The following is a 6,986-nucleotide window of genomic DNA, read 5'->3' on the forward strand; positions in this document are numbered from 1 at the left end:
GGAAGAAACGTATTAAAGAAGGAAGCTTTGACCCATATAAACACGGGAAAAGATTAAATGTAATAAATACATATTATTATATTTATTTTTCCCCGAGTAAAAGCTTACGACAATTAGACGACGGTCAAAAGATCTTTTAGACTNTGGCCATTCCGTCTATAAGGCCGGCGTCCATATTTTCGTTCTCGGAGTAAATAGCCTACGCAAACCGCACGCCCCGTATTAACCGTCGTACGAAAGAAAGGAAGCAAATACCGGTGATCCTAATTAAAGTAGATTCCATTTAACACCTCTGGCGGAGAAATTTAGCGTTCCAAATGCCACGGAATCCGGTAGGGCGACCTTTCGGACGACGCGGAAAACGCTTCCGAAACGAAAATCCACAGTATGGCTGATTTGGCATTAAATGCAACGAAAAAGCGGGATTTTTTGCAAAAGTACGCGTGTCGCGGCCAAGTTCGGGATATAAAAATGCCCCCCGCGGTTTTGCCCAAACGCTCATTTCCCGCCCGAGAACGGCAACGCCGACGACGAAAAAGGCCAACGAATGGCGCCGTTTGCGAATGTACGAAACCGGATTTATCGGTCGGCAGTCGAGGTTACGCGTTTCTAGAAAACTGAGAAGATGTCGATGGCGACAGTTGTCATTCTAAGCGGACTCGGTTCCCGTGTCTAACGTAAGATTAGTCCACTATTTTATATATAGCAGCTTTCGAAACTGATTTCAAAATAGTTAAATTTTAATTTTACAATCCGTATCTTTTATTCTTAACTAGCTGTTACCCGCGACTTGGCCCGTAGAAGTTTTGCAAGCAAACCCCATTTGCATTCAATATTTCAACAACCATAGTAATTGTTATATAACACCTACCGCCGAGAATAATGAGAATTGCCGAGAATCAAATAAACTATTTTCAATTTGATCAATTTTCTGGAACGTTTACAATCGTTCTATAACCGAACCCATACGCGATAACAAATTCGAATTTTAAACGGTTCGAACAATTGGATGAAAAATCGAAATATATAAAAATATTTATAACGATGTCTGAAATGTTATTAATTTAATACACCTAAGTACTCGATGAAGACTAAATCCTCTCCCTCTCCCCCCGCGAGGGAATTTCGAAAAATCCATTCTTAGTGTGCGTTTCCATGACGTACCCTAACTGTGTACCAAATTTCACCTCTTTAGGTTCAGCGGTTTGGTCTGGGCGATGATGAATCAGTCAGTGAGTCATTCAGTCAGTCAGTCAGTCAGGACAGGCAATTTTATATAGATAGATTAACTTATTACTAGCGGGAACCCGTCGAAACCCACGATTTTATTCTGTTAATACAACGAGCCCATTTAAAATTTGGCTCTTTACGCAAAATTCTCGGGTACAGCCAGTGTTTTTCGGACGATTAGCTCTACTCTTTCTTCGGTACCTCTCGCCGGTCCTCTTTCAAATTTGAGACTGGCAATTTAGCGTTTCTAAGGCACCGGCGGGGTTTGACATTAACGGCGAGGATAGCGCGGATTGGCCCGGTGGCAAAATCGTCGGCCGTTATAAAACTCTTAACTTATCGACGGTTCGTACGTTCGATCTTATTCTTTTATTTGGTAGATTTGTCCAGAAATCCATCGACCGACATTAAGTAACCGATCGAAACCAATCGGTTAGTTAATGTCGGTCGATGGATCTCGTCCTAGCGGATTTCACCCAAGATTTTGGATTAGGGACATTTTCTTACATCCGGGAAGAGCCGGTACGCGAAATACATTTATTTTTCGATTAAGATCTTTCGATAAAGAATAACGTTTCGAGTAAGATTCGTCCTCCGAATCAAATTATACGTAATTATTTGGGTAGAATTTGCCATGGAAACGACCAGCGATTCCGTTTATCTGACGCGACTGCCAAACCGACTGTTATTGGCTAATAGAAATACGACCGGCGGCCGCGTCGCGATTAGCCAAAATTGGCGGCCGCGGAGAAAAAAGTGACGTCGTTCCGTCCCTTTTCTGCGCCGCGCATCCGCCCCATGGCGGTAACGGTAGGCGGAACGTTCCCCAGAAGTTTCCTTAAAATTCCCCGTTCGATTTCGGGTCTTCCGGAAACGTAGGCCGTCACCCGGTATTTAACGTACGGTACATTTTAAATCGTATTTAAATATGTATACGTTTATTATTGTTCATTGTTAGCGTTTACTTTTACGTTAAATAATTGGGACTGTAGGAAATGGAAAGAGAACGGGCTTCGAGACTCGGCCCGGTAAATATATAAATACTGTAAACTATTAGCGCCATTCCGCCACATTGGCGTAATAAGTGGTCGAGTAGGAAAAAAACATTAACTCGGAAGAAAAAATTGAAATTTAGCGTACGGAAAGTTACCGGTAGTCCGGATTGCGGGAAACGTATCGGCCCTCCCAACACCGACTACAAAAATAAATTACAAAATGACTTTTTGTACCACATTTAAGGCGAGAAATCCGACAAATTCCGAATCCTACGGGTCGGCCCCCGAGACAAAATTATTACAAAATCTGGACCGCGCCAACGAGTTCTTTTTTTATACAAAAAGAAAGGGAAATTCGGAAGGCGATATCGAACAGAAAATAAGACACTTATTGCCGGCGTACGGATCCCTTCCGTCCATCGACGCGTAATTGGTAGAAAAAGAAATCTAGACGTTTAGGGAACGACGTAATCTGACAAGGAGATCGTCGTTTCCTATATTTTTATACGTCGTAATTTTTTTATCGTCTCTTACATCGCGCATTCTACAAACTTTTAAAATCATTTCATTTTGTAGAATATATCGTAAATTATAACTCTCGCCCGGAAATTCGCTCGGCCACCCGGCGCCAGTCGAATAACTGGCGGCTAATTAGTAATTACGGAACGATTCCGTAGCCGTAGTTTTGGTTTTTAGCACGAGATGCCGCTAGTGTCGCGACGTTGGGATAGCGCGTACGGTACCTGGCGCTGTACGGTCTGAAATTTTTTGTCGATAATTTAGCTTTAAAACCGTACTTTATCGTGGATAATTGCTTTCGAAGTATTCCCGCTAGGTGGCCAAGAAATCGTTACGGAGAATATTGCTTTGGATATATCAGAAAATACTCGTTATGGCGATAAGCGCTTCTCAAAAGGAAATCTTACTAACCAGCGCGTAAGTTTAGAACACAAGCAAATCCCGGTGGAGGAAAAGTCTATATTCTGTGGCCAGACTCGGCGTTCCGAAGGATTTTCTACTTTCTTTCGATTACGCCAACATTTGCGGAATGTACCGCAGTCGTACATGGATTTGCCTGCGAAATCGGCTGCAATTCAAAATTACGAAGGGTAAGTAAATTCTCTTCCGAAATTTTAAAAACGCCGTATTTAATTAATTATGTCTTAAAATAATTGTTTTCGTGAATACTAACGGCTCATTCGGTCGTAAATAAAAATATCACGTATCGTATTTGACAGATTTCTACGAATGGAAAGCCACGGAGGAGACGAGAACCGACTAAAGTTAACCGCGTCGTACCGTCTAAAAATGACGGAATTTATAAATTCTACTGGCGCGGCTCTGGCACACGGGATGGCGACTACGCTCGATTCACAAATGCACAGTACTGTACTTACGAAAGGAAAACATTCGATAACAGATTGCGTATATAATAATGTCGCGAATGGATAATTTTCAATAAATCTTTTTCGTAAAGAAAACGTCTTTCTTACCAATAGCATTTTTTTCTTAGCTAACGTTCGAATAAATCGTTGCGGATCTGTTAAATCGGGCTACAAAAAGTTGACTAATATTTTACTGGCCATGATAATTTGCTGATGGATTTAAACTACCAATTCGAAAGACTTTACTGAAATTACACAAGATACGCTCGACTCTCGGTATTCGCCGGGGTTAGGTGTTTTAAAAATCTCGTGAAAATCAAATAAGGATGCCTATGGAGAAAATTGAGTTTGGTTCTGTGGAACATTTCCAAGATAAACGTTAACTGTAAAATAAAATATTGCAAATTTTCTAATATAAAACGCTTAAATTATTTCTAAAAAGCGACAAATAATTTTATTAAATAAGTAGCTGCGAGGACCCGCTTCGCTGTGTTTTTATTTGTATATAATATAGTTTTTTTTATATATAAAAGACTGTTTTTCTAAGTAATCTAGAATCTAGATGCAAGGACCCGCAAAAACGCAAAAAACCGCCTGTAAATCTTGCATGCCGCTTTATATTAACACTTCCTTTGTTACTCAACACTTCCATTGTTACACATTTTCCAAGCCAACCACTTTCAGCCCCATATCTCCCGCACCCTTACAGCTTTCGAGACGCAACTACCACAGTGCACGAATGGAGACTCGGGGCTACTACCACATACAAACACCATTCACGTGCGATGTGTAGTTTTTGCTGAAAGTGAAATATAGGGACATACACGTCCATATATATATACATAGATATAGATACAAAAAATTTCGAGTAAGAGATGGAAAATTCAGCAGGAAAATCTTGAGATTAAAAGAATTTAAGAACCAAAGTCTACGTATTCTGTAGAATAACTTTTATAATATACTGTCTAATTTTAAATATTTTGATAAAAATAATGAACGATAACCACCCTTTAAAGCTATAATATGAACATTGAACATTAGACAAAAGGCAAATTTGCCGTTCGAGGAACGAACGGTAACAAATTTTGTTCGTAATAAATGAATTCTGACTGTTGCATATTTACATCGATCGCCTTCCGTCACGCGATTCGGTGACGTCACAACCGATGGCAAATTAGAATTACGCCGGTCCAGCTTCTCGACGTCGCGAAGTAGCGACATCTCGTGGTAAAAAACGGAACTACGGGTACGAAATCGTTCCCCAAAATTGGCGGCCGCGGAGAAAAAAGTGACGTCGTTCCGTCCCTTTTCTGCGCCGCGCATCCGCCCCATGGCGGTAACGGTAGGCGGAACGTTCCCCNTGGCATGCGCGGGATAAACTAATTTGCCTAGGACAAACTAGTTTTACCTGAAATCGGGTTTGGCCGGTAACATATATACAACAAAATTGTATTATTTTCGGTTGAAGTCCAGGTTCCCACACAATCAAAATGTAGTCACTGAGCTTTGAATTTGTAATTGACACTTCAGTCCATAATTTGAGATATAAAGGCTTTAGGCAAAAATTATTAAAGATAAACATGGAAAATTTATTGAATTTAGGCTGCAAATGCAGGAGAAAAAATAAATTTTCAGATAAAGAGGTTTTCAAGATAAACAGGTTCGACTGTGTTTCGTTTTATTTTATTCTACTCGTATTTTATGTTATATTCTGTTCATTACTTATGAATGCTATTCCAATTACCATATTTTTGTGCATTAACCCAAAAGAAATTTTTAGAACACAAACTAATAACAATGTTAATGTTAATTATGCCAAGATTTTGTTTATCTATGTTAAATTGTTTATGCTGTTTAGTCAATTTTAATAATATGAGGGTGGATCAAATATAAACGGGATTTATTTTTCTACATACCTTCCTGCTATAGAAATACATTTTTTCCAGCAAGAAGGAAAGTTTATTATTCCAGTATTGTAGAATGAAGTTGGTTGCATCAGGAGCCAATTGTGCACGAATTCCTCCACTCCTGGATCATCTTCGAATCATTGCCCTCCTATAGCTTTTTTAAGCGGCCCAAACAAATGAAAATCGCAGGGCGATAGGTCCTGGCTGTAGGGAGGATGATCAAGTGCAGTCCAGTGCATTTTGTTAAGTTTTGAACTGTTAGAACTGCAGTATGGGCCTAGCGTTGTCATGGAGGAGAATGACTTCTTGATCGCTTGACAGCTTCCATAACTTAGTCCAACCTTTTCTGCGTTTCTCTTCTTCAATAATGTCTCAACCCGCTCAAATGTTTTTGCTTGTGATGCTGGTCTAAGGATGGAAATTCTGTTTCTGATTTTCCACTTGTGTCCATCCTTCCTTGAACTTTTTATGCCAGGTGTGAGAACCGAGGGGGTATGACTATGTCGTACCTCTGTGGATCGGCTTTCAAGTCGGAGGGACTTGCCCACTAGTCAGCAATGGCTTAATTTTTTTCTTCTTTTATCCCAAGGGGATGGGACTATTTTCTTTTGTCTGATTGAGGGTAGGAGGGAGGAGTGCCACTAGAAAGGCGACTGACTATATACGAGTAAAAGAGGACACTAATTTAACAAAGAAACAATGATTTATTGGTTAACTACCTAGATTATACAATAATCTATCATCGTGGAATTCTGAGTTCCTAAAGCGCGAAAGGGCTGAGAGAGAGTTCACAGAAGTGGGTTCCATACTTCTTTCTAGATGTGGATATCCTAGAGCACAAACATAGGGCACAAGTTAAAGTTAAATCCTCAAAACGACTTTCCCCGAGGGGGGGTGAGAAGTGGCTTTTATCGTTTCGCGGTGGGAAAACTATCACGTGATTAATTAGTGAGGGGCAAAAGATGTGCAAGCAGGTCAGAGTTGTCCCCAGAACCCAAATAAAATGACGCAATTGTATGTTAACTTGTCAACTTTTAAGTTTGTAGTGTAGGAATATTGTCGAGATAGGTGAATGTTTACCTTGGAAAAAGGAAAGTTGAAATTTCTCCCTCTTTCAAGTTGTTTCCACTCTAGTTTCTTAGGGAAATTTAATTAGTTTTTAGGTAATAATGGGACATTAACCAGGGGAAAAATCGGTATGAATTTCAGATTTCACACATACAAACATACAAGTCCTTTACAGTGTTTGATCCCCAAACTGTGCAGTCAATCTGCAAAAAATTTCTATTGCGTTGACTCCTTCAGAGCAAGAAATTGTATAATTATGCATTGCGCATCAGAGGGGTGTTAGTGCACTACAGTGCCGGCAACCTTTTTTTACATAACAGGAAAACTTTACAAAAATGACACGACACAATACGACGCATGCATCCATAATCAACAACTTCAATTGTTGTATTCCAAAACTA

Source organism: Centruroides sculpturatus, unplaced genomic scaffold (genome assembly GCF_000671375.1).
Source record: "Centruroides sculpturatus isolate CEXI.00-Female unplaced genomic scaffold, Cexi_2.0 scaffold418, whole genome shotgun sequence".
Classification (NCBI taxonomy): Eukaryota; Metazoa; Arthropoda; class Arachnida; order Scorpiones; family Buthidae; genus Centruroides; species Centruroides sculpturatus.